General features: G+C 38.1%; 1 long non-coding RNA gene across 2 annotated transcripts; it reads left to right on the forward strand.

Moving 5' to 3' along the window:
* The first annotated feature begins 561 nt into the window (after positions 1-561).
* LOC132640788 (uncharacterized) lies at positions 562-4,644 on the forward strand. 2 transcript variants are annotated; one of them, XR_009582374.1, is made up of 3 exons: positions 574-2,037; positions 2,911-2,961; positions 4,355-4,644. It is a non-coding gene; the product is annotated as an uncharacterized LOC132640788 (long non-coding RNA). The 2 variants fall into 2 exon arrangements; XR_009582373.1 differs by having other exon boundaries at positions 562-2,037; positions 2,911-4,644.
* Positions 4,645-27,972: the final 23,328 nt, after the last annotated feature.

Here is a 27,972-nt window from a genome sequence, read left to right on the forward strand (position 1 = left end):
GTATATACGTATATGTGTTGGCCCTGTGAGGCATGGTTGGTATTTCCTGTGTACAGGTTTTGGGATAGTAAGAAATGCAGAGGAACCTCTGCCCAAACTTTTCTAGGAATACGAAGAGGAAAATGAGACATAAATTCTTAACATGTCTTGAAGGTCGATACCGATAGGGTAAATCTATTATGTTGGATTAAAAGTTTAAGAGATACCCTCCATGTCATTTGTAAGAAGCATTATCCTTGTTTGGAAAATTTTATCTCGAGAAAGCATATACGAGTAGCAAGTTCGCAATTTATTTAAATGAACCAGAAATATGTTCCAACCCCATTTTGCTTTGGCACAGCCCATGTGAAGGGCAAAAATATGTGGAAGGGCAAAAATGTCCAACGATCAAGTTTCCTCTAATTGAAAGAATACAAAGTGTATGACAAGCAGTCGGGAATTGAGTGGTTCGCTCACGACTCAAATATAATATATATATATATATATATATATATATATATATATATATATATATATATATATATATATATATATATATACATGGAGGTAAATATTGAAGACGTACAGGGGGCAACACGGTAACTATATAGTCAGAAAAGTAAAAGAATTCTCGCTAGGTCGGGGTGGGACCCGCTACGAGAACGTTTTGAAAAGCTGTCAAGACCCCGACTTGTCTTAAATTACGTGACAAAGGACGTGCAGGGCAATTGGTGTAATTATAACGGCCTTAACGTGCCTAAATGCATTAAAGTTGTAAGGTTAAGCGTGCTAGGGCCAGAGCAATTCTGGGATGGGTGACCCCCTGGGAAGTAAACTAAAATTTTCACAAGTATAGGAATAAGGGACGAATGGGAAATTTGAGGTAACTTAAAGGAAATTAGGATATGCGGAGTGATTAGAAACACTCAAGAAGTCGGGTAGACTAAGACAAGATAAGCTGGTGAGGAAGAAGATAGCGCAATGCAGCTTGGGAATGAGAGTAAGTTTGAATAAGCGTTTGAGAATTGTTTTGTAAGCAAAATGGTAGTAAATGTGTATTTGTACACATGACACCCCATTCATGATTGTACCGACCGACAGGTGGACCTCAGCAGCCAGTGTCGTGAGGTATGAAAGACATTAACCGAACAGAATTTGAGAGACAAAGCGAAAGACATGGTACAGATATTATAAGTAAACTGACACTAGTTCCGTCGCCAGCTAAGGCCGGGACGTTCCAGCACAACGATGTTCGGAAATAGAAAAAAAAAAAAAAGGGGCGAGTACGTAAAAGGGGGACAGTAATAGTAACGTTTGGGAAATTTTGAAGGAAAGAAAGAGACCTCTCCGACGTATTATAATACCCCATAAGGCTAGTTGGACATTCGAGGACGAATGTTCTAAAGGGGGGGAGGATGTTACATCCCGTATTTTTGAACGTCGGATTAATTATAAGTTGAGGTGGGGCCCACACGTCAAGATTTTTTTTGGGACATGTGACAAATTATATGAATCACATATGTGAAGTTAAACACAACTCAAGAAGGACCCTTGGGCCAAATCAAAGTGGAAGTCCTCCAAACGAATATTTTTAAGAAAACGTTTTCGGGTGACCTGACTTTGGGGGGCAAAAACGGTATTATAAGTTTGGAATTTGGAAAAATACCAAGAAATAAAAGTTGTAGATAATTGAATTATCTTTCCAACCATAGGTCGTGGGTTCCCAGGTGACGTCGGGACAAGGAGATATGGACGTTTTAATGCAGAAAGGTTAGTGGGCTAGGCCCAATCCGAGCCCAACCGGGTTAGGCCCATTACCCAAGTTTTTATAAGTGAAAATTTCGGCCTTCCTCCTCATTTTAAGACCTGTAACAACCAGAAAATTCTGGAAAGAGAGAGAGAGGAGCTTTGGAGAGAAGAAAAACTAATTTTGACCAAAATCCGAGCCCCGAATCCCGAAGCCCATGAAGGGAAAAGTGTTGTACGCTGCGTTGTCTTCAATTTGAGCTAAAAATCAACCAAGGAGGAGGGTGATAACGTGGTGGCTGAATTCTTAAGGTATGAATAAGGTTCCTTTTCATTGCTAACAAGTTTATTTAAAGTTTTAACGGATTAGAACGGGAAAATAGCGATATAAATTCGTCCGTTGGCATTGTGAATTATGGAATGAGATTTGAAGAGAATTTTGGATGAAAATAAATGTAGTTCACTTGTATAATGTGGAGGAAAAATGGTTTAAGATGGCATGAAAAATTGTTGGAAAATGATTATAGGAACTTATGTGATTTTAATGTAATTTTATGTAAATATGGAAATGAAGTTTTAAATGTGAATGGCTATGTTGGTTGGTGGATTTGGAGGGATGTAAGTCCATATTAGCATGAAAGGTTGGTTGTTAAGTTGTTATGGGAAGTTTTGTGATTTTATGGTAGATTTATGTAATTATGAAAATGGAATTGTTAAGGTGTAAATTATGATTATGGTTGATGAAATTGGAAGATGGAAATATGTTATGAATATGTAGGTTGAAGATTTGAAGTTTTGGGTGAATTATGTTTGGGTGGAAAGTTTGTATATTTTGTATATCTTGTGAATATTTCGTAGAAATGATATGAAATATTTCCAAATTATATTGTGATGATCTAGATGATGAATGTGAAACCATTGAGGTTAGTTTGGAAATTGAAGTTGAAATGAAGGTTATGACATTATGTTGGGAAGATAGCTAGTTAAGTTATATTGTGTTTACAGTGATTGTTGTTGTTGTTTATGTTGTTGTTGGGTTGTTGTTGATTGTTTTGGCCGAGTTAAATTCTCGGGGATGCTATATGTATAGGGGAGATGCTGCCCAAATTTCTGTAGGCAATTATGAATAAAGATTGAATACTTAAAGATTGGAAATTGAGAATTGGTAAATGTGACCAATTGCAGATTTTGGGCGAAACGGGAATTGAATTTGGAAAGGCGTAAAGAGCATACAAGGTATGTAAAGCTATCCCGATTATTCTTTTGGCATGTCCTAGGTGTACTAGGATCGGATTCGAGCCTCGGAAAGTATTCTGCTCATCGGAATCCGCATTTGAAAATACCCCTTTTTCATTCAATGGAATTGAACCCTATAAGTATGCTTTATTGAAAGAATTGTGCAAACTTCCGCAAATTGTTTAGAAAATTATGGAATGTCCCCAGAATCTCCGTAGGTGACTTTATAAGCTTAAAATACGTAATTTGAGCCCACCGCTTCGTTTGTCCCGAGGTGGGCCCACTATTTCCGATTTTACCCTTTTAGTGGTTATGACTTGTCTTCGAGCGTTTTTTTTTTAAAGAAATGTTTTTAACTACGCTTGTAATTACTAAATAAAACTTGTTTTAAATATTCCATTAAGTCTTGTAAAACTGTTTCGGAACTTGGAAACGAACTTAGAAAGATTATGCTTCTGTAATCCATTATGACATCCGAAATACACTCACTATGATTCTGTCCGATTTCATTATTTCGATTTGTCATCCGATAGGTCTTATTGAGTCTCTGGAAATATATGACATTCGTTTGAATTATTTTGATAAGCCCCATAATGTATTTTGAAACATGAAAATGATTACAAAAAAGCTTATTTTGACATATGCTATTGGGATATCCGAAATGCATACACTATGATTACTGCTCCGCTTCTGTCATATGGTTTGTCATCTGAATTATGCTACTGAGTCTCCGTAAATGTGCTATATTTTAATTTGCATTAGTTTCTCACTACTCCATTCGTGGATGCCCCAATGTTTCCCACACTGAGCCCGGGCCAGGATATGTTGTCAAGCGTATTCCTCTGCATTGTTCGCCGTGCCTCGATGTGAGGGGGCAGGTATACATGTACATGGGTTGTGGAGTATGCTGTGCCATGTACACACTCTGATATGATATGATATGATCTGATATGGCCATCTGATATGATATGTTATGTTACGGGGTTATCCCCTATTCTGCTCCTTATGTGTGGTGGCACCAGCGTCGGGGGGTGGCCACGTTCTGTTTGCCGAGTCCCTTGGAAGGGGTCGGATATGATATGGTATATGTTTCTGTACACACTCCTCATGTTTCGAAAATATGCATTTGATACTTCGGATGTTACACTCACTTCTCTGTAAGCTCTGTTTCGGTTATGATCTTGTTCCATAATGGGACCAGGTACGACATATGTTTCCAGCGAATATTATTTATGCTATATGATCAGCATTTTGCTAATCTGGATATTCAGTTCATTTTCTGTATCTTCTGCTTCGATTATGACTTTGTTTACTACGTTCCGTGCTTTACATACTCAGTACATATTTCGTACTGACCCCCTTCCTTCGGGGGCTGCGTTTTCATGCCGCGCAGGTACAAACGACAGGTTTGCTGATCCGCCCGCTTAGGACTTTATTCTGCTATTTTGGAGCGCTCCTTTATCCGGAGCCCATATTTTGGTACAGTCTTCTGCTATCGTATATATGTACATTATTCAGGGGTACGACGGGGCCCTGTCCCGTCTTATGATTCTGTTATGTTCTGTAGAGGTCTGTAGACATACTTGTGTGGGTTCTGTATATGTTTTGGATGATATGATCTGTGACAGCCTTATCGGCTTCCATGTACTATGTCGGTTCATTTATGATAATTACTAACGCCAATTGATTTTTTTTTCATTTAAAAATATTCTGCTGATATGCTAGTTTGGGTTATTGGGTACGTTTGGGTGTCCAGCACGGACACTAGTCGCGGCCTACGGAGTTGGGTCGTGACAAATACTAGGGTGCCTAATACCTTCCCTGGGGGATCACCAGAACCCTTACCTAGAACTTTGGATTATAAAGGCTTTTTCACTGCATAAGAATAAATCCTTTGGACCCGGTTTTCCTAGTTTACCCATAAATTAGTTGGCGACTCTTTTTTGAAAATAAGGTCTGAAAGAGCACCAACTACCTCCTATTATCTTTCCGAGCACTAACCCCGCCCATGAAATGCAAACTGTAACAGCTAAAACCTATCCCTTATCGGACTGAGAAGGACACGGCCTAATACTCCCCTTGCAAACTGAAGGTGGCGAAGACACGTTCAGTTTGGAACGTAGAAACATTAAGCGTGCAACTGAAAGTGGCTTTGTCAAGACATCAACCAATTGGTCTTTGGACGATAAGAATTGCACCAGGAGATCCTTCTTAGCGACCCTATCCCGTACAAAATGAAAATCTATCTCGACATGCTTTGTGCGAGCATGAACGACTAGATTAATGGAGAAGGTTAATGAAGAGGTAAGCCGCACTAATGTTATCACACCACAAGATAAGAGCTTTGGGGAGGTGCACCCCAAGATCATTGAGGATAGACTGAATCCAAGTTAGCTTGGCCGTAGCATCAGCGAGTGCCTTGTATTCTGACTCAGTGGAGGATCGAGCCACAATACGTTATTTCTTCAAAGACCACGGGACGATAGCAGCACCAAAGAAGATGGCATACCCTCTAATCGACTTATAATCATCTAGAGACCCTACCCAATCCGAGTCAGTAAAAGCCTGAAGAAGCAATGCGGAGGAGCGCCGAATGTGAAAATAGAAATGTTGAGTGTTCTTTAAATAGCATAGAATACGCTTAACTACAACCCATTGATTGACTGTGGGATTATGCATAAATTGGAAAGCTTTGTTGACGATAAAGGCAATGTCAGGATAAGTGAGTATGACATATTGTAAGGCTCCAACAATTTTTGGATACAAAGTGTCATCATGGAATAGGGCACTGTCACCAACATGGAGCTTCGAGTTCACTACCATAGGTATGGAAAGAGGTTTACAGATCGTTTTTGAGAAGAGAGGTAATGTACTACTCCTGAGAAAGGGTGAACCGGAATATCCACGAGAGACTTGAATTACAACGAAACAACTCAAGGGACCAAGGTCACGAATTGAAAATTCTGAACCATGTTTGGAGATGATGCTTTCCAGAAAGGATGAGTTGTTTCCAGTGACAATAATATATCTACATAGACCAAGATATTAGCCGCTACACCATGAGCTCGATAAATAAACAAGGATGTATCTTATTTTGAAGTAGTGAACCCCAGCAGTGAGAAGGAACTCAAGGAGGTACATGTACCATGCCCGAGGATCCTGGTTGAGGCTGTAGAGGGATTTCTTAAGCTTACAGACGTGATTCAGATATTAAGGATGTATGAAGCCGGAAGGTTGTGACATAAAGACTTGTTCTTGCAGCTCACCATAAAGAAAGGCATCTTGCACATCTAATTGACACAAAACCCAATTGTGAGATGCTGCCAAGGTAAGAACAATGCTAATAGGAGTCGGCTTAAGAAAAAGGTTGAATGTTTCCTTATAGTCATGGCCCTCAAGTTTGTGAAATACCTTCGTAACTAAGCGAGCCTTATAGCGCTCTATCGCAATAGAAGAATTTCTTTTGACACAAAATACCCATTTGCACCCAAGAATATTCAGTGAGGGATCATAAGGAACCAACGACCAAGTGTCATTCCATTATAATGCATCCATTTCAGATGCCATAGCAGCCCACCATTCTTTATGTTTGGAAGCTTCAGTGAAAGCTCATATGTGGGAGGGGGTAATGAATATGAGGTAGTGGCCAAATTAGAGGATAGGGGCATGTGCCTAAGTACCATATGATATGAGTGTTGAGGAGGGGATTTGAGCCTATTGATACGGGTTGGAGGAGGCAGCAAAGCTGGGGAAGAATCTGGGAATATATCATAGATACTTAAGTCGACAACAAGAGGTAGGCCGGGGGAAAAGGTGTTGGGAACACCTTGGAGGGAAGTTGTTTGTGGAGTGGGAGAATGTGAAGAAGATGTGGGACAAGATATAGGGGTTGGACTGGGAGTGTGATCAAGATTTAAAGAGGGGAAAGAAGAGTCTTCTAAATTGATGGTAGGATGCACTAGTGAAGATAGAGGTGATTGAGTTGGATTAGGAAACACCGGAGGAAGAACTCCAACAGGAGAAGGTTGGTTAACAACTCTTGATGGAGACACGAAAACTAGAAAAGAATCCCAAGGTGCGGTAGACGGAGACTGATTGGGTGCATGGTGAAGGATCGATGTTTTGGTGAATGGAGAGTTGTGTTCATCAAAGATAACACGTCGGGAAACATAGACTCATCCAGTGGATTGATCTAAACAGTGATACCTGAGGTGAGTTGGACTGTAGCCAAGAAACACACAAGGTTTGCTTCGAAAATCAAACTTGTGTTTATTATAAGGTCGGAGGTAGGGAAAGCATAAGCAACCGAAGACCTTAAGAAAAGAATATAAGGTTTGGAATGATGGACTAGTTCATACGGAGAGAGACCACGAGTTGTAACTAAATGAAGGTAACAAATGAGAAAAATAGCGGACTCAAGTGCGTATTGCCAAAAGCGAAAGGGAATTGAACTATGGGAAAGAAGGCTAAGGCCGGTTTCGATTACATGGCGATGTTTTCGTTCAACTTTGCCTTGTTTCTCATGAGTATGAGGGCAGGAGACTCGATAAGAAATGCCAAGTTGACTAAGCACAGGTGATAAGAATCAAAATTTCCCGCCCCAGTCGGATTGGATTGCTTTAATTTTGGTATTAAATTTTCTTTCAACAAGGGTACAAAATAGATTAAACATTGGAACCACATCATATATATGAGAAAGAGGATATCCCCAAGAATAACTCGGGTAATCATCAACAAATATTAGAAAATATATGTATCCTTGAGATGAAAGAGTGGGCGGCGGAACCCAAACATCAACATATAACAATTGTAAAATAGAAGAACTTTTATTAATGCATGCTTAGAGGTAAAGACAATTTGTGTGACTTGCCCAGTTGACTACAAATAGAATTAAAACTAGAACTAGTACAAGGCAATTTATGTATCCTAATAACTTGATGAATAATTGGTTGATGAGGATGTCCTAGTCAAAGGTGCCAATAAGATGGAGATGCCTTGATAGAATAAAGAGTTGAGGGTAAAGTAGACTTGGAAGTAGAAGATGACTGGAGAGTATAGAGTCCCCCATCACTCTTGCCTGAAAGAAGTGGTGTCTTGGAACTGATCCTTCACAATAAAATGGTAGGGATGAAATTCAAAGAAAACGTTATTATCGTAAGCAAAACGTCAGACAGAGAGTAAGCGTTTAGTGAAAGTAGGAGCATCAAGAATATTATTTAGACAAAAGAGTTGAAACGGGGAGGGAAGAATGGCATTACCGGTGTGATGAATAGGGACGCCATTACCATTACCAACATGAACCTGATCTGGCCTTTCATAGTACTCAATCTGGTGAAACGCGGTGAGATCATGAGTGATGTGGTGCGTCGCCCGGTGTCAGGGAGCTGAGAAGGTGTGTTTGGAGCCGAATGCGATAGATAAGCTGCTAGATTAGTCGCTTGGTTGTAACGTTGGAAGCAATTTGGGGCAGTGTGGTTCTGGCCATTGTGAATATGGCACTTTTGTCGGTGGACTGGCAAGGTTGACTATAGGTGGAATAATTGCTAGAGTTAAAGCGAACACCTCTGTCACCACGACCTCAATTGGACCTTTCACGACCTCTGTAAGTATTATTGTTGTAGGAGCGATCAGGTTGTGCATTCTTGTGGGCCAAGTTTGCTGAAGGATATTGGACTGAATCTGGTTGCTGTGGAGTAGAAATTGAGAGGTTGGAAAGTGACGAGCCATTAATGAACTCGTGATTCAAAAGAAGACTATGCAATTCAGCAAAAGTAACTGGTTGAGGTCGTACCGATAAGGTGGTGACAATATCTTTAAATTCTAAACGCAAATTTTTGAATATGTAGATGTTCTAATGCGTGAGATATAAAGGGCGGTCAACTCATCCGAAATCAGTTTTGCCTTGTGTAGATATTGTGTGACAGTTAGATCATCTTGCTTCAGGTTTTGAAACTGCATATGAAGGCTCAAAATCCGAGTGTTGGAGGGAGAAGACATGCAGCCTCAAGCGTGTCCCAAACTTCTTTCGAAGTGTTTAGTGGTATAGCAATGGGAAGTGTCTCTTCCGATAGGGAATATATGAGTAGAGTCAAGATTAATTGATCTTGCTGGATCCAGACTGTGTAATCAGGACTAATAGTTGTTGTTTGGGATCTGTCACCTGTAGCGTTGGCAACTGATACATGGGATGGTGGGCAAGGGTGACTACCATCGATAAATCCATGAAGATTCTGGCCACAGAGAAACGGCAACGATTGTGTGCGCCAAAAAAGATAATTTGTGGCAGTTAATTTTATGGAGATAAAGTGTTGAGCATGGTTAAGTGAAGTCGGAGAAGAGAAAAGAGAGGTAGACTGGGTGCAGTGGAAGAAGTGCTCGTGGCGGAAGAAGAAGTGCTCAAGGCGGTCATGGCTCGGATACCATGTAAAGGCACCTGAAACAAAGAAGAAGTTGAAGCACTGGTTCATTGTTATTTCTCTCTACTTTCATACGGCTGCTTTGGATGCAAATATATACATGAAGTATATACAATTTGATAAGGATTGAGAGGTACAATTACACTAGGATACAAATTAATAATAGCTAAAACCTATCCCTTATAGGACTGGGAAGGACACAGTCTAATAATAATTATAGAAATATATCATTCTTTTTTAGACAGACTAAAAAGAAAAGTTCATCACATAATTAATTAGAACAGAGGGAGTAGTACTCTGATAATGGAGTACTAAGAAGACACAGGATTGGAAAGGGAGGAAAGGGAGGAGAAAGAAAAAGGAGAGGGATGTCAAATCAAAGTGAGAAGCCAATGATGAGAATGGTATACATGCAGTAGTAAGTAGTAAGACTAATCATCAGTAATGGAATGTAAACAATAATCACAAGGTAGAAAGTCTGTAAGTGGTCGTGCAAAATAATTAAGAAAGAGCCATCCAACAAGCAAGTGGTCATGTAAATTAAATGTTAATGTAAATCCACCAACCTCCAACTCCCCGCTTCCCCTAAATTAATACAAAAAGGTAAAAGAAGAAAGGAAAAAAAATGTAGTTGAGAATGAACAGGTCGAGGGTAATGATGGTAAGTTGGGTAACAGAAATGAAGGATTAAAAAAAGGTACTACAAATAGAAAATAATGGAATATATAGGGTTCGCTGACATGCAAAGGATGCACTACTACAGTACCTTATTCTATATATCTATTACAAGCACTTGCTTTATTATTTTATGGAAATATATATATATATATATATATATATATATATATATAACACAAAATATATGCAGTTTGTGTCTTAATCTCCGAGTTCGAAATGTGCTTTGATGAGGAACTAAATTAAGCGTGCTTGGCTCTGCCTGCCCTGTGAATTTTTATGGATGAAACACTATGCCAAGTCGACAGAACTTAGCTGACCAATCAACTGCATGTCGCAGTGACGGATTCAGGATTTTCACTCAGGGGGTTCGAAAAAAATAACAAAAGTTAAATATAAAAATTATGTCGTCCCTACAGATCGAACCTAGGACACTAGAGACAATTTTGAACACCCTGGACCGCTTGAGCTAATCTTTTACATTTGTTCATAGTGTTCAAAAGTTAATATATATACATAAAAACGAAAAATTTACCTTATATATACACTGTAATCCTTTGCCAAGAGTGTTCGGGTGTACACCCTCACCACCATGTACATCCCCCCAGCGTGCGAGAAAGAATTTTGAAACAATAAATGATTAAAAGATTTCTAGTACTACTACTCTGTTATAAAATATATATATATATATATGAATGTCCATATAGCTTAGGTTTTCCACATGTCCTAAATAAGAATAGGTACATGTACATTTAGTGGCATGTATGAAATGAAGAAAATGAAGCAACACAAGTTTGATTTTAACTCTTGGTGTTGTCATTGATGACTTCATCAAGAGATTTACCATCTCTATAAATAGATGGTTAAGTTCTCAATTTGTGAAGGGACATCAACAAGAAGTGAAATACAATCTCTCCCTCCTTTCTACAAAGTTATTAGTTTGGATCTCTTGTTTATTTCTAATTATATAGTTTTATAACACGTTATCAGCACGAGACTCTACCTTGAGCACTTATTTTGAAAAGATCAAAGTGTTACAATGCTACGGAGAACAAAAAATAATGCCAGAAGATATCACAAGTCATGATTTGTTATGCTCCTGCCATTTAAAGAAAAAAGATACTAACATTTGCATATGCATATAAGATTCGTTGGCAACCTGCTGCCTACAGGTATGATTCTTTAACAATTTATGAATTTTGATTTGTATGTTGTCTTAATCTCTTTCACGCTATTAAAATTTCAAAAGCATTAATTGCTCCTGAAGAGAAATACGTGATAAGACATCAAGAAATATTATGCTATTAACATCATGATCAGAAGTGATGTTATCATGTGTACAGCCATCAGATGTGGTAATATCATGTCTTCATTAATCACTAGAAGTGATAATATTTTCATAGGCCTGTACTGGCAACAAGTGAAGATATGTTAGAGAAAGATTCTATAAATTGTATGTATGTCTCGATTTGCTCCTGAAGTAGCAATATCTTAAAAGAAATTTTAAGCTATCACAATTTGATATGCTTAAGGCCTGCACGTTAAGAATATTGTGTTCCATTTTTGAAGAATGAGAACTTTTGATATAAGCTATAAATATAGATCCATTCTCTGAAGTGAATGTGATAATATATAGTAAAACCTATAAATATAAACGTGCATTTGATTGTGAAAATATCATGATCCATCTCTAGAAGAGGTAGAATAATTGAGAAGAAATATTCTGAATATTATATGTTTTTCTCCCGAAGTACTAAACTCATAATTTTGCTCTACGAGTAGCAAACTTTGAATTCTACTCCAGAAGTAGTAAGCCTATGTATTTTACTCCTGAAGTAGTAAGGCTTTTAATTCTACTCCTGAAATAATACAACTCTGAAATCTACTCCCGAAGTAGTAGAATTCAGAAATTTACTCCTGAATTAGTCAACCTTTAAACTTTACTCCCGAAGTGGTAAAACTTGAAACTTTACTCCCGAAGCAGTAAAACTCTGAAACTTTACTCCTGAAGCAGAAAGAATTACCAAAATATCTGAGAAATACTCTGAAGCAATGTCTTCTTGTGTTTAAGCAAAATAACGAGCTATTGATGAGCGTCGTATTTCAAGCACATTTAAATAAGCAGGTTTCATTCCCCGAAGTGAATGAACAAATACCACAACTTATCTCCTGGAGGGATAAAATACAAGGAATGTAGATGTTATATTTTTGTGGTATAAAATTCAGACATTGCTACACGTACCTGTCGTACGTCGAAACATATTAAAGCATCATTCTAAGGAAAAAGGAAGCAGAGTAGAATGCTTTCTCCTATAACCACATTAATACATTATGGTTAGTTCTTATATATTTCCTTGAAGGAAATAACAATTAATGTATCTCTTTATGAAGGATTTGATTATTATGTATTTGAGCTTAGACACAAAATACTCAGTTAATGATGAATCTCCCTGAAGGAGATGTTTGAATTATTGAAATTTAGAATTCAATGTTTATTTCGTGACATCAGTAGTGTCGAAATTTGCTTTCATGGTACCAGAAGTATTTAAGAAATATTTGGTAATGGAAATTAATGATCAAATGCTCCAGAAGAGATAATTATTTATTTATAAGTATCATGACACTAGCAATGTCCAAATAATATCTGATTATGATAAATAAATTGAAGTCTCTTGAAGATGTTATATATGATAATACCATTCATCGTAGATCGTAATTGGTACGATTGGAACACTGTAGTAGACCTGAAGTTTACTAACAATAAAAATGGTTATCATATTGAGACTAAAAATGATCGGAATATTAAATATCTTCAAGTTACTATGGGTAAGAAATACACAAGTGAAATGTTACCCAAGCATGATGAGATCATATACCACGATAAACCAGAAGTTTATTGATATACAATTTCATGCAATAGTAAACCAGAAGCTTATTAAAAGAAATAACACTTGTCATAGTAAACTTGAAGTCTACGGGTACAGATAATTTTATCAGTTTACAAGACCATTTTGATCGTCCTGATTTAAATCTGATGTGCTAATTGAGTATTAAAAACATATTGAAGAACTAGAAGATTCTTCAAGAATTTGTTTGTGTTGCTTGTTCTCATGATAAGTTGATTACACCAGCTAATGTTGGGACTGAATCCCCAAAATTCTAAAAAATATAAAAGGTGAATGTGGGCCCCTTCACCTGCAATGTGATGTCTTAAATAGATGCATCTATGAGACGGTCACATGTATGTTTATTGTCAACTGGCGGTTTGACATTTACGAAGTTGCTTTCTCAAAATGATTGAGTTGGAAGCACAACTTTCAGAATATGTAATCAAGACAATCATCTTGATAATGCTGGTTTATATCTAAGTTGGTTTGGCATTAGATGCCTCCATAATACAGCCAAACCATTGCTTATGAGAACAGAGTTTCAGATGTTGGTTTGAGATATGATATATTGCATACAACAACACTTGTATGCTTCAGATCAATAAATTTTGATAAATGCTCCCCTCATATTTGGTTTAGGATCAGGAACTAGATATTTCCATCTTTTAGCATTTGATGTGCGGTACATGATTAATGGATATACCATGATGCACACAGATGGATTTTCCCAAAGAAAATGGGGACATATGTCACTAAAATAAGGGGGAGAGAATAAGCAGCTAAGAAATATGTTGGGAATTATCATCAGTATGATCGTCAGATAATTCAAGTCAAATGCTGGAAGCATTTGCTGACCCAACTATTTCATATTTCATCTGCAAAATGATCCTAATGTCCCTGAAGGACAGAGTCTACAACATGCATGGAGCATGGTAGACCAATCGGTTCCAAATATAATAATCCTTGAAAAAAAGGGAGGAGCAGATGATCATAATAAGGAGGCAAAGTGCTTTTGAAGAGCCGACGACATAACACTTCATGAAACCTTATGCGAGGATCAGGTACTTGAAAATAATGAAGTGATGAGATCTCAGTAAGTTATGTCGAATTGCGAACCGATACAACATGATATCTTATCCACAATATTTTGATACAATATAGCACGCAATATTGTATAAGGTTGTGAGGATTTGATTTCTACGTCTCTTAAAGCATGTTGATGTGGAAATAATTACCAAGTAAAATGATGCATCTTGGTAAACGTAATGTTTATTGGGCCAGCAGTCCAAACATCAGAAAATGTCACATTATTTATAAAGATGGAAGTTGTCACAGCCTATATGGCTTACTTGACAAAATTTTCATAATTTATGTGAAACTTTCTGAAGGATTTAAAATGCCTGAAGCATATACCAATTCTTGGGAAACTTGTTTAAAATCCTTAAATGGATTAAATGAATCAAAGGCTGATGTACTGAAATCGCCTTAATGAATATTTATTGACGAAGGGTACAAATAAGATCATGTTTACCCTTGTCTCTATATGATAATCAGAACCTTTCATATTATTATGCAAGTTGATGACTTGAATATTATTGGAGCTCGTGGAGAGTTTCCAAAAGCACTTGATTATATCTGTTGAAATAAGAAAATTGAAATGGTCCTGAAGTACCATATATTTGTGCAGTTGATGCATTTATATATCTTGCTATAACTACAGGCATGATATAATTTACTCCAACATGGAGTTATTGAAATAGATCAACTGCATATTGCAAATGAAAGCCCTAACATGAATGTATTTGTCCTAACCAATACTGTCAAGTGTTTTGGACATACAGGGCATTCATCTGATCGACATAAGAATTCAATCCAGGTGAGTTGTCACGACCCAACCCCGTGGGCCGCGACTGGTACCCTAACTGGGTACCCGTACATACCTACCTGACAGAAATACGTATCATACAGATTTTTTTTTCTCTTAAGCAGATGTTTACAGAATTAGGCCGATACAGATACGGCACGCGCGCGAACATATACATAACTGAACATACAGAAATCTACAGGTAAGCCGATGAGGCTAACATGCATACGGAGACACAAAATCGTTCACACTTACCGAACAGATGAAACCCGTAACCCTCATACATATCTACAGGCCTCTACATACATACAGAATCATATGACGGGACAGGGCCCCGCCGTACCCAGAATTTCCATACATACAAAATATACGGAAAACAGAAGATATATACCAAAAGTGTACGCTCCGGATCAAAGGAGCTCTTCAGAACAGCAGAATCAGAACCCTACGCTGGCGGCGTATCACCTGGTGCGTCTGTACCTGCGGGCATGTAGCGTAGCCCCCGAAGAACCGGGGGTCAGTACGAAACATGTACCGAGTATGTAAAGCAGAAACATAACAAACATAATCATGATCTGGACCGGAAGCACGGAGATATAATAGACAGGCTCATAAGCCGGACGGACAGAGTCATAGTCCCGACAAACGGAAAGAATCATGGTCCAGACAGACAGAATCAGAATTCATACGGACATACGGAATCGGGATCCATACGGACATACAGAATCGGAACCCGTCGGCCAGATAATCCAGACGGACAGACGGAATCGTAACCAGTTGGACAGATAATCCGGACGGACATACAAAATCATAACCAGTCGGACAGATAATCCGGACGGACATACAGAATCATAACCAGTCGGACAGATAATCCGGACGGACATACATAAGCATAACCCGTCGGTCAAATAATCCAGACGGACATACAGAAGCATAAGTCATACAGACAGAAAGAATCACACATAGGGTACAGGAACGTGGTCGCCACTCCTGCCATTGGCACCACAACACGTCAGATATCAGAAGTTCTTCTCCGATCTCCGTCACACATCATAACATAACCACGGTACCCGGGGGCGGACAGATAACACAGCACCCCGAGCCCGGACTCATCATACTTCGTAATATATCCTCGGTAACCGGGGACGGACATATAACACAGTACCCCGAAACCGGACACATCATACTTCAGAATTCACATATGGGGCTCGGCGGCCCACCGCACGATATACGTACCGGCCCGGGATCCGGTGAAAGGAATCATAGCATGTGCACGAACTGATTAATGAGAAACCACATACTTACAGATCGTCATACAGACTCAACAGAAAAAAAAGTAGGCCAACTGGCCGATCGAACCAAAGTATTCGGATAGTTTTCAAACTACGCGCCTACACGTCACTTGGGGAGGCACGACAGATTATAACCAGAACCAGATTTCCAGATATCAAAAGTTATTTTGTAAGATTTGTATAAAAACAGTCATATCATAATCAGAATAGTAGTCCAGATGTTTTCTGAGAAAATCGGACAGAACTAAAGTAATTAAGATCATACAGAAGGTATCGAGCCTTGTGGGCCCGCCTCGGACCAACTCGAGGCGACATACGTAAATTATCGATAATAGACCTTATGAGGTTATCCATAACCATTTGGAAGTGTTCCGACTCCGTTTGGGAAGGTTTCGTGCAAAAGTTCACTTTGAAGGCATTTTATAAGAAAAGGGTTTCAATTGTCCTGAAGGAATTGGAGCGGATTTCCATCTCGAATTCCGAGGGACGGAGTCGTACTTAAGGCTCGCGGCCGAGACTATCGCCTCCAGAACATGCCTAAGAATAAAGGGGAAGGCTTTACATACCTCGATTGCGCCTTACGCTCGCTTGGCTTCAATCCCAATTTCATCCAAAATCTAGAAAGGTTCAAGTTTACCAATTGTTAATTTCAAACCTTAAGACTCCAAACTTAAACACATATTGCCTACCGAAATTTCGGCAGCATTTCCTTTATACATATGACATCCCCAAAAGTTCAACATGGTAAAAACAATCAACACAACCCAACAACAACATCAACATCAATCGCTACAAAACACACAACATGGCACACTAACCCTTTTTTCCAATCTAATGTCTTAACCTTCATTCCGACTTTATATTCCCAATCAATATCAACGTTTTCATGCTCATCATCAATCAAGATCATTACAATGAAATTTGGAAGCATTTCTTATCATTTATACAATATATTCCCAAGATATACAAAATATACCATCTTTCCACCAAAATCATAAATCATCCAAAACTTCTAATCTTTAACATACATATTCATAACATGTTTCTACCTTCCAGCTTCATTAACAATCATAATCATTTACACTTTAACGACTTCCATTTCCATATTTACATAAAATCGTACTAAAACGGCATAAACTCCTACACTCCATTCCAATACAAACTTGCATCATTTTATCTATATTCACATAGCAAGCATCACAAGAACACAATTAACATGCTAACTAAAAATGTATTCAACTCCTCTCCAATTTACCATGCCCTACGGCCACAACACTACATCCATAGTTTCATATATTTTCTTCCATTTTCCATGCATTACAATAGCAAGCAACCTACTACACAAAATTAATCCATCACCCCTTACATTCTACAACAAATACACGGCCACACATGCACACACCATGCACGGCTACAACACACACCCAACTTTCTTTTGAATTTCATTCTTTCCCACATACTACAACATACTAAACCATTCATAGCATATAAAGGAAGAGAAATTCTTAATTTTTCTTCAAACTTTTCCACTTGACTACAATTGTGAGTTTGCAAGAATGAACGGTTTTCTTACCTCAATAATTATACCATGTTGAAGAGAACACTTGAATTGGTAGAAATACATAAAGAACAAAATTTTTTTGAACAAGATTTATTGATCTTCTCCTCTCCTCTCCTAGCCGAAACCCCTCTTTTTTTTTTTTGCTCTCACTTGGTGTTCTTGAAACTTCTTGAAGAAGTGATAAATGGTCCTTTATATTTATTTGCTAGCCTTTAATTAAATAAAATCATGGGCTTGGGCTATTCACTTTTGGACCATGGCCGGTCAAGCCCTTGAATTGGGCCTTAGTTTTTCATCCATTTTCTTTGAGCCCAATTGGTTATGAATCCCGTTTTGTAATTTTCGAAACTAATTTCCGAAATTTCAATTTTTGCCCTTGGCCTTCTTTCGCATTTCCGCAACAATATTCTTCATGAATATCACACTTATGGTAAATAAAGTAGAAACATAGCCTTATTTCCTACAAGGAAGGATTATCCCAGCTTTCTCAAATGCGCAAAAACGCGGGATATAACATCCTCCCCCCCTTTAAAACAGTCGTCCTCGAATGTTAAATTGACCTTATGGGGCGTCATACTACCTCGGGAGGGTTCCCTTTATAATTGTCCTTCGTGGACTTTCCGACATGGCCTCTTTACCAACATGATTGGGTAATTCTTCACGTCACCGATTCAAATGTCTTTATAATGTATTTTCTCATACCCCACATAATCACCGGGCCATAAGCTATATTCTCGTAACAGACGAATGCTTTTCAGACATCATAATCAATATCGTTTCTTGTTACACTCCTCGGTTCCTTGCCATGTTATCACAATCCCACTTCATACCAAGCACTTCATTCCAAACGGATTCATAACTGGGATCGGACGCATAGAAGCGTATTAAACAGACTCGTAATCAAAGTCAGGTATACCGAGCTATGACGGGCAGATTCATGGTCAAAATACGATGTATGGGAGTGTATCGGACAGATCCGAGATCAAGGTCAGACATGCAGAGATTTATCAGACGGGTTCGTAGTCAGAGTCAGACATACAGAAATGTATCGGACAAATTCGTATCAGAGTCAGACATACGAAAATGTATCAGACAGATGCGTGATCAAAATCAGACGTACAGAGATGTATCAGATGGATTCATATCCAGAGTCAGACATATAGAGGCATGTCAGACAGATTCGTAATCAGAGTCAATCGTACAGAGGTATGTCAAACAGAAACGTATTCAGAATCAGACGTACAAAGATTTATCAGACGGAAACATAATCGAGTTCGGAAGTACAGAGGCGTAATAGGCAGAGCCTTATCAGAAGCGGAAGTGCAGAAGCATAACAGATAAAATCTGAATTAGAATCAGATCACTCTTATTAAGGCTCCAGTAATTTATGAAAATTTCCCTTATTTGTCAGCATCTCATTATTCACTCCGACCATTGTATCATAAGTTATTTATCAAGACCTGTTCACTCATTCGTAAACTTGTTCACCAAGTTGTCATACAAATCGTCTTACGCGTCGCTTATCGATTCTTTTGAAGGATTCTGCTTATTCACACTTCTTATCATTCATCTTTCCTACTATCCATACTCATTTTCTTTTCCGGACATCGTCACACCAGACTAAGTTATAATGTAATAGGGGGTTTTTCTATTCCTTGATGACATTCATATCCTCACCCCCGCTTCGTTTTATGTATTCAGTTTAGTAAAACCTTTCGTCTATCACAATATTAGTCGCCGGGACTAGGCTCTTGACCCATGTGGGCACCAGACAAAAATCATACACATACACATACACACATACATATATATATATACTAATATCTTACTGGCGAACGTCTCTAACTGTTATTCGAATTTGCTCAATTTCCCGAGCGGTGTTGCGCTTTTTATTTTCGCCCATTTTGTCTGCATCAGTCTGCGCGACTTCTGTAAGGGCACTAGTTACTCCACACATTTTCTTTTCCTTTAGGTTACCCCAATTTTCCATTTATATCCATCATACTTACACTTGTGAAAAATTTTGCATTACTTCCCAGGGGTCACCCATCCCAGAATTACTCTAGCCTTAGCACGCTTAACCTCGAAACTTTCTTGCGTTTTGATGCGTTGCGGCTAGTATAATTTCGTCGACTGCCCCGCACGACCTTTGTCACAAAATTTTAGGGCAGATCGGGGTCTTAGCAAATTTTCAGAAAATTCTCGTAGCGGGTCCCACCCCTGGCTAAGTCGTACAATTACCGTGTTGCTTTTCTGAATCTTCAATATTCACTTTCATACACATATACATACGATTACAGACAGCCAACAGATTTAAGTCCTCGTCCCACGAATTCCGGCCCCAAATAGTCGGTGAAATCTGATAAAATATCACCGTAAGGTGCTCTCCAACCACCGATAGAAGGAAACTAAATTCCGACAAGTATCGCGGAACCCTTTAGTATTTAATTCACAGATTTACCTCCCTATTTTTGGAAAAATTTGGGCAGAGGTTCCTCTGTATTTCTTACTATCCGAAACCTGTACACAAGAAATACCAACCATGCCTCACAGGGCCAACACATATACGCATATATATACATCATATCATGTCGTCTCATAGCCACACGGGGCTAACAATTACAGATAGAAGTATACAGATGTCGAGGCTTACCTCACATGCCCAACTCAAACAACATCGGAGGCTCCTTCCTGTTCACTTTATGTTCGATCTTCAACTTTATATTTCTACCACACTTCAAATAACTTCTCCGACACACGGCTTTCGTATCATTGCTTACCTGAGTACTGTGCGGCCTCCAATATCATCAGCCATTGTCTTCTGTCGATGCCGTCCTTTGGCTGAAATTAAAAGTTAGTCGAAAGGAATTCATTTCCTACAGCTAGCTCTATCGCATGATCTAAGATTCAAAGAAGGGTAACATCCTAGATGCCCTGTAGCCTCCTGTTTATAGATGTGGTGCACAACACATCGATAAACAAGACTCTACTAGACATGGCCTGTAGACATTCTGAGGACTAACCGCTCTGATACCACTTCTGTCACGACCCAACCCCGTGGGCCGCGACTGGTACCTTAACTGGGTACCCGTACATACGTACCTGACAGAAATACGTATCATACAGATTTTTTTTTCTCTTAAGCAGATGTTTACAGAATTAGGCCGATACAGATACGGCACGCGCGCGAACATATACATAACTGAACATACAGAAATCTACAGGTAAGCCGATGAGGCTAACATACATACGGAGACACAAAATCGTTCACACTTACCGAACAGATGAAACCCGTAACCCACATACATATCTACAGGCCTCTACAGACATACAGAATCATATGACGGGACAGGGCCCCGCCGTACCCAGAATTTCCGTACATACAAAATATACGGAAAACAGAAGATATATACCAAAAGTGTACGCTCCGGATCAAAGGAGCTCTTCAGAACAGCAGAATCAGAACCCTACGCTGGCGGCGTATCACCTGGTGCGTCTGTACCTGCGGGCATGTAGTGCAGCCCCCGAAGAACCGGGGGTCAGTACGAAAAATGTACCGAGTATGTAAAGCAGAAACATAACAAACATAATCATGATCTGGACCGGAAGCACGGAGATATAATAGACAGGCTCATAAGCCGGACGGACAGAGTCATAGTCCCGACAAACGGACAAAATCATGGTCCAGACATACAGAATCAGAATTCATACGGACATACAGAATCGGAAACCGTCGGCCAGATAATCCAGACGGACAGACGGAATCGTAACCAGTTGGACAGATAATCCGGACGGACATACAGAATCATAACCAGTCGGACAGATAATCCGGACGGACATACAGAATCATAACCAGTCGGACAGATAATCCGGACGAACATACATAAGCATAACCCGTCGGTCAGATAATCCAGACGGACATACAGAAGCATAAGTCATACAGACAGAAAGAATCACACATAGGGTACAGGAACGTGGTCGCCACTCCTGCCATTGGCACCACAACACGTCAGATATCAGAAGTTCTTCTCCGATCTCCGTCACACATCATAACATAACCACGGTACCCGGGGGCGGACAGATAACACAGCACCCCGAGCTCGGACTCATCATACTTCGTAATATATCCTCGGTAACCGGGGACGGACATATAACACAGTACCCCGAAACCGGACACATCATACTTCAGAATTCACATATGGGGCTCGGCGGCCCACCGCACGATATTCGTACCGGCCCGGGATTCGGTGAAAGGAATCATAGCATGTGCACGAACTGATTAATGAGAAACCACATACTTACAGATCGTCATACAGACTCAACAGAACAAAAGTAGGCCAACTGGCCGATCGAACCAAAGTATTTGGATAGTTTTCAAACTACGCGCCTCCACGTCACTTGGGGAGGCACGACATATTATAACCAGAACCAGATTTCCAGATATCAAAAGTTATTTTGTAAGATTTGTATAAAAACAGTCATATCATAATCAGAATAGTAGTCCAGATGTTTTCTGAGAAAATCGGACAGAACTAAAGTAATTAAGATCATACAGAAGGTATCGAGCCTTGTGGGCCCGCCTCGGACCAACTCGAGGCGACATACGTAAATTATCGATAATAGACCTTATGAGGTTATCCATAACCATTTGGAAGTGTTCCGACTCCGTTTGGGAAGGTTTCGTGCAAAAGTTCACTTTGAAGGCATTTTATAAGAAAAGGGTTTCAATTGTACTGAAGGAATTGGAGCGGATTTCCATCTCGAATTCCGAGGGACGGAGTCGTACTTAAGGCTCGCGGCCGAGCCTATCGCCTCCAGAACATGCCTAAGAATAAAGGGGAAGGCTTTACATACCTCGATTGCGCCTTACGCTCGCTTGGCTTCAATCCCAATTTCATCCAAAATCTAGAAAGGGTCAAGTTTACCAATTGTTAATTTCAAACCTTAAGACTCCAAACTTAAACACATATTGCCTACCGAAATTTCGGCAGCATTTCCTTTATACATATGACATCCCCAAAAGTTCAACATGGTCAAAACAATCAACACAACCCAACAACAACATCAACATCAATCGCTACAAAACACACAACATGGCACACTAACCCTTTTTTCCAATCTAATGTCTTAACCTTCATTCCGACTTTATATTCCCAATCAATATCAACGTTTTCATGCTCATCATCAATCAAGATCATTACAATGAAATTTGGAAGCATTTCTTATCATTTATACAATATATTCCCAAGATATACAAAATATACCATCTTTCCACCAAAATCATAAATCATCCAAAACTTCTAATCTTTAACATACATATTCATAACATGTTTCTACCTTCCAGCTTCATTAACAATCATAATCATTTACACCTTAACGACTTCCATTTCCATATTTACATAAAATCGTACTAAAACGGCATAAACTCCTACACTCCATTCCAATACAAACTTGCATCATTTTATCTATATTCACATAGCAAGCATCACAAGAACACAATTAACATGCTAACTAAAAATGTATTCAACTCCTCTCCAATTTACCATGCCCTACGGCCACAACACTACATCCATAGTTTCATATATTTTCTTCCATTTTCCATGCATTACAATAGCAAGCAACCTACTACACAAAATTAATCCATCACCCCTTACATTCTACAACAAATACACGGCCACACATGCACACACCATGCACGTCTACAACACACACCCAACTTTCTTTTGAATTTCATTCTTTCCCACATACTACAACATACTAAACCATTCATAGCATATAAAGGAAGAGAAATTCTTAATTTTTCTTCAAACTTTTCCACTTGACTACAATTGTGAGTTTGCAAGAATGAACGGTTTTCTTACCTCAATAATTATACCATGTTGAAGAGAACACTTGAATTGGTAGAAATACATAAAGAACAAAATTTTTTTGAACAAGATTTATTGATCTTCTCCTCTCCTCTCCTAGCCGAAACCCCTCTTTTTTTTTTTTTTGCTCTCACTTGGTGTTCTTGAAACTTCTTGAAGAAGTGATAAATGGTCCTTTATATTTATTTGCTAGCCTTTAATTAAATAAAATCATGGGCTTGGGCTATTCACTTTTGGACCATGGCCGGTCAAGCCCTTGAATTGGGCCTTAGTTTTTCATCCATTTTCTTTGAGCCCAATTGGTTATGAATCCCGTTTTGTAATTTCCGAAACTAATTTCCGAAATTCCAATTTTTGCCCTTGGCCTTCTTTCGCATTTCCGCAACAATATTCTTCATGAATATCACACTTATGGTAAATAAAGTAGAAACATAGCCTTATTTCCTACAAGGAAGGATTATCCCAGCTTTCTTAAATGCGCAAAAACGCGGGATATAACATGTGTTATCTATTTCCATGAAGGATTATTGTCATGACAGTCAAATCATAGAAAGACAACAACAGATTATGAAGCAAGTCATGATGTACTTGTCCTGATTGCAACAATATTATACGGCGATGATGCAACTCTATCTGAGAAAGGAAGATGCAGATCATCAACCAATTCGTCAAATGATCATTTGACAGATCTGATAAAAGCTCTGTCAATCTCAAGATATGATAAGTTGGTATACAAGATTTGTTACATCATCGTCAAGAATTATGTGATGCTTTATTCAGGGGGAGCAAATACGCATTGTACTCTTTTTCCCTTGACCAAGGTTTTGTCCCATTTGGGTTTTCCTGGCAAGGTTTTTAATGAGGCAGCTCTCAAAGCGTATTACTAGATATGTGTACTCTTTTTTCCTTCATTAGGACTTTTTCCCACGGACTTTTTCCCACGGGGTTTTCCTGGCAAGGTTTTTTCCTAATGAGGCAGCTCTCAAAGCAGTCTATTATGGCTACCTCATCAAATCATGCTAAGATAATAGCTATTCATGAAGCGAGCCGTGAAGTTGTGTGGCTGAGGTCAATGATACATCTCATTTGAGAAAAGTGTGGTTTGAAATGTGATAAAATACCCACAATCTTATATGAAGATAATGCAGCATGCATTGCCCAATTGAAAGGAGGATTCATAAAAGGAGATAGGACAAAGCACATTTCACCAAAGTTGTTCTTCACACACGAGCTCCAAAAGAATAGTGATATCAACGTGCAACAAATTCGTTCAAGTGATAATATGGCTGATTTGTTCACCAAGTCTCTACCAACCACAACTTTCGAGAAGATGGTGCACAAGATTGGAATGCGAAGACTCAAATATTTGGCCTGAAGTTCTCATCAGGGGGAGTTAATACATGTTGTACTCTTTTTTCCATACAAGGTTTTGTCCCACTGGGTTTTTCTTGTAAGGTTTTCAATGAGGCAACCAAAATGTATATTATTAGAAATATGTACTCTTTTTCCTTCACTAGAATTTTTTCCCACTGGGTTTTTTTTTAGTAAGGTTTTAACGAGGCATACTATCTATCAATGGACATCCAAGGGGGAGTGTTATAATATATATATATATATATGAATCTCCATATAGCCTAGGTTTTCCACATGTCCTAAATAAGAATAGGTACATGTACATTTAGTGGCATGTATGAAATGAAGAAAATAAAGCAACACAAGTTTGATTTTAACTCTTGGTGTTGTCATTGATGACTTCATCAAGAGATTTACCATCTCTATAAATAGATGGTTAAGTTCTCAATTTGTGAAGGGACATCAACAAGAAGTGAAATACAATCTCTCCCTCCTTTCTACAAAGTTATTAGTTTGCTTCTCTTGTTTATTTCCAATTATATAGTTTTATAACATACTCTAATTCGTGATAGAATAGGTGGCGATATATTCTGATATAATGTCGTTTTTGTGGAATGACTGCCCCACTGACATGCAAATTGAATTATTCTTTTATGAACAAACATGTAAATGGGAGCATCCACATTGTCGCATCAATATTATATACGGAAAAGGCTCAAATATGTTATCGAACTATTGAATATGACTCATTTATGCCACTCGTCAATAGTTTGGCTCATTTATGCCATCGAACTATAGGAAATGACTCATTTCTGCCACTCATTAATAGTTTGACTTATTTACGCCATTATCTGTTACCAAAATGTCTCATCCATGTCATATTTCATTAAAACTGATTTTACACTACCATTTATGACACGTGGCCTCCAACTAGATTATGGTTATGGGTGTTCAGGGTGTATGGGTCGGATTTTTTCTTAATTTGATATTTAAAATTGGGCTGGTTTAATTAAACGACGTAGACCTCTAATTGGAAGCCACATGTCATATCTTGTATTACAAAATCGACGTTAATGAAAAATGGCATGGATGAGTCATTTTGGTGACGAGTAATGGCATAAATGAGTCAAACTATTGATGAGTGGCATAATGAGTCATTTCCTATAGTTCGATGGCATAAATAAGTCATTTCCTATAGTTCGATGGCATAAATGAGCCAAATTATTGACGAGTGGCATAAATGAGTCATTTATAATAGTTTGATGGACTATTTGAGCCTTTTCCGTATTATATATAGAGAAGTATATTCTACCCATCTTTTTCCATGGACGTGAGAGGGACATTTTTAAAAAGAAACATGCAATGCAGAATGCAAGAGGGGAAATGATGACTAAGTTTTACTCTTTTTTTTTTTTTATTATTGATATTAAAAAAATCATTTTTTTAATTGTAAATTCATTTTTATTATTATTTTGAGCCCATGTGACACATGTCTTCATTTTATTCATCTCTTTTTCATAACATCAGTGCGTGAATTACACGCACCTTTGGTGTTTGGCTGTATTTTAATTGCGTGTGTCTAAGTGGCACAGTAAAAGTGATTTTAGAGGGTTCAGATGGTACGAGCCTCAATTGGAGGGTCTAGGTGGAATTTCTGGACAAGCTCGAGGGTCTGTCTATGACTTAAGCCAATTATTAATGGGATACTTGCAAACATGTAATCTTCGGCCATTTAGTTTAACAAATTAAACATGATCGAAGTATACATTGTCGATACACTTTGGTTGTATAGATAGTGTATAGGTATGTAAATTATATGTATAGGTATGTATATTATATACTCCCTCATTCCCATCCATATTTAAAAAATAATTGAACTTAAAAGTTTCCCTTTTACCCTTAATGAAATTTTACAGCCACACAAATATCTATGACTTGTTTTAAACCACAAGTTTCAAAAGTATTCCTTTATTTCTTAAACTCCATTTTTAGTCAAACTATATCGTATAAATTGAGCCGGAGTGAGTATATAGAAATGTACAGTACATGCATATTTAGTACTATAAATTATACACTACCTATACACTGTGTACATATATATTTTGTAAACTAGAGGGCGGAATGATACTTGGGCGCTGTAATTTTCCCATTATTAATTAGGTAACTATAGATTATCTTCCGTCTCAATTTATATGACACACTTTCTTTTTTAGCCCGTCTCAAAAAGAAAATATTAACCTTCTAATTAGAAACAACTTAACTTTTAAAAATTCTCTTTTACTATTCATAAATGATTTATAGTTACATAAATGTATAAAATTTGTTAAATTTTTGGTTATTAGTGCAATAAGTCATGAACATAGACTTTTTTTTTTTTTTGGCAAAATCTCGAAAAGACACGCGACCTTGAATCATGTTTGAGAAGAGGAAAACATACAAAAATTAAAAGAGATGGAGAGATCAAACTCTTATTCCAGAAAATGGAAAAAACATTTAGAAACAATAGTGATGTAATAGTTTCTTTTGTAAATAGGAGAAAAGATGCACCATATTATGTTGAGTCTCCCGCTTCACCATCCACATACCGCTTCATTATCAACTTATTGTTTCTTCATCGATACTGATATTGATAGTAGTGATATTTTAAATGCGTGACATGTATCTGGTTAATCTTTCCGAAAGTCAATTTTCCAGTGTTACTAACTTTATAGTAATTATTTAGTGTAGTTTGATGACAATATTAGATTTTCAAGAGATAATGACTTTTGATTTTAGTTACAATCCGAAAAAATAATTTCAGAGGTATTATATAGATTAGATTTATTTTCTCTTTCCGATGTAATTATTCAGTGGTTGGTATGATTAGAATTTTAATTGGAATAGAAATATTATATTCACAGCGAAAGCACTGGTTCGGACCTTGTGCCGTAATGCAGCTTAAGCCTCTAGTTGTAGAAAGAGAATCTTGGACTTCCAAAACTAACATGATAAAATTGAGAGGAAGAGGAAATAAAATTTCTGGTTTCATTATTTTTTTTAGAATAAAATTACAGAAGAACAGTATATACCCATTGTATATGTGTTACACCTCGGAA

This window comes from Lycium barbarum, chromosome 5 (genome assembly GCF_019175385.1).
Source record: "Lycium barbarum isolate Lr01 chromosome 5, ASM1917538v2, whole genome shotgun sequence".
In the NCBI taxonomy this organism is placed as follows: domain Eukaryota; kingdom Viridiplantae; phylum Streptophyta; class Magnoliopsida; order Solanales; family Solanaceae; genus Lycium; species Lycium barbarum.